Source organism: Durio zibethinus, chromosome 10 (assembly GCF_047325235.1).
Source record: "Durio zibethinus cultivar Kanyao isolate XHJ-2024 chromosome 10, ASM4732523v1, whole genome shotgun sequence".
Classification (NCBI taxonomy): domain Eukaryota; kingdom Viridiplantae; phylum Streptophyta; class Magnoliopsida; order Malvales; family Malvaceae; genus Durio; species Durio zibethinus.
The window spans coordinates 18919377-18921600 of NC_143171.1; the positions used below are offsets into that span (position 1 = coordinate 18919377).

Genomic DNA, 2224 nt, shown 5'->3' on the forward strand with positions numbered 1-2224 from the left:
AGACTTAAAGGGCTTTCTATCCATATAAAATTCATCTCCTAATTCATTGTATACTAATTATAGTGAATTTTCAAAACTACCCCTCGTGCAGTTTTTAGACAACTACAAAGTGTCTAGTAAAAATTCAAAATCTTTTCTTAGAACATTTGGATTTTGATTTTGTTTGATCCATTAGAAAGTAGACTCAAAGAGCTTTCCAACCATATAAAATTCAAATGTTAAAGTTTTGTGAATTAATACAAAAAAATAAAAAAAATTCAATATTGGAAAACTTTTTTCTTGTAAAACAACTTCTTAAGTTAATCTATTTCTCAAAACTAATATTATCAAAATTGTATTAAGTCCAAAATGAATAAGTTCACTCTCAAAACAACAATTGGACTTTCATTTAAGCTCAAATAAATAATGTTTAAAGATACTTTTGATTTGAAAAACAAGAAAACATAAAAAAGGGTTTGTTTAAACTTTGAAAATCATATTATTTATTTATTACCAAAATAATAAAACTTAAGAAATTGTACTAAATAAATCTTTTTTGAAATCTTAATCACGCTTATTTAGCTTAATGTTTTGTCATTTCAAAATAAAGATCAATTCAAAGCTAACACTTTTAGTTCTAAATTATTGGCTTAGGTGACAACTTTGCTAATAACCCAGTGTTTTCTAAATTCTTTTCTTTAATAAAGTATTCTTCATTCAAGTTCTTTTCTCTAAAGCATACTCTTTCTTTATTTCTTTTGTCTTGCAATATTATTTTATGTTTTAGGGCAATATCACTCTCTTCCTTTTTAAGATTTAGTTCATGCAAACTTTAGTTTTCAAGCTTCCTTTTTATGCAATATAATTTTGACAAATTCATTCTTTTTTTCCAAACTTTTAAAAATTTCAAGTTCTCATTATTTTCAAGTTTTCAATCCTTACTTATTCTTTAGATCTAGTTTGGCTATTATCTAATGCATCCCAAGTGACTATTGGTGAAATTAATATCTAAAGCCTACATTGTTTTCCATCTTTCTTTTATTTCTTTTGCAGCCAATCCTAAATTTTTATTTGTTTAGATATAGAAGTTGAGGATATCACTTTTGGTACTTGAATCGACCCAACATTACAATCTATAATCCTATGAGAGACGATACTTGAAGACTTATCACTATATTACTTTATCAATCTATACACTCGCAGTTATTGCAAAAATGGGCTATCAAGTTTTTGACGCTGTTGCTGGGGATTATAATAGTGTTTTCAATATCAATAAGGATTTTCTAAACTTTTGCAATCTAAATTTTTTATTTTTTATTTGCTATTATCTTTCTTTGATCTTTACTTGTTTGCATGCATAGTTTGAAAAGTGTGGAACTAGCTTCAATTTATTAAGAGATTAAAAAGACATTCAGAAAAATAAGAAAAAAGCAAGCTATGCCATCTGCATCTACAACCAGGGCCAATAATGAGGTTCAAAGAACCTTGAAAGATTATGAGGTCCCCAATGCTGATGGTTTTCAAACATCCATTTGAAGGCTAGCCATTCAAGTGAACAACTTCAAGATCAAGCTTTCAATTATCCAAATGGTCCAAACTTTTATACAATTTGGAGGACTACCAAGTAATGATCCTAACCTCCATCTATCTAATTTTAAAGAATTGCTATACTTTTAACTATAATGAAGTTTCTAACAATGCTATAAGGCTAACACTATTTCCCTTTTCTCTTAAAGACAAGGAAAATAGTTAGCTATCTTCATTACCACCACATTCCATTACCACTTAGAAGAATTTGGTGCGGAAATTCTTGGCCAAGATTTCCCTACCAACCAAGATTGCTAAGATGAGGAATAAAATCACAACATTCATGCAAGTAGATGGTAAAAACTTACATGATGCCTGGGAACGATTCAAGGAGTTACCAAGGAAATGCCTACACTATAATCTACCCTAATGGTTGCAAATTTAGATCTTTTACAATAGTCTCACACCACTTATGAGGATCACTTTAGAATTAACTACTGGAGGAGCTATCATGAGTAAAACAGGTGAGAAAGCCCATAAGTTGATTGAAGAGATGGTCGCCAACAACTACCAATGAGGCTTGAAGAGAAACGTAAACAAAAAATCTGCTGGTCTTTTTGAAATTAATGCCATTACCTATATAAACTCTCAATTGGCTACTTTAACCAAAAAGATAAAAGCTTTAGGATCCCAATTTTAAACCAACTTTATCAATATA

The 2224-nt window shown here is 29.3% G+C and overlaps 1 non-coding gene across 1 annotated transcript; it reads right to left on the minus strand.

Annotated features, from left to right (window-relative positions):
* Nucleotides 1-1822: 1822 nt before the first annotated feature.
* On the minus strand, nt 1823-1929 carry LOC149516519 (small nucleolar RNA R71). Its single transcript, XR_016346006.1, has one exon. It is a non-coding gene; the product is annotated as a small nucleolar RNA R71 (small nucleolar RNA).
* Nucleotides 1930-2224: the final 295 nt, after the last annotated feature.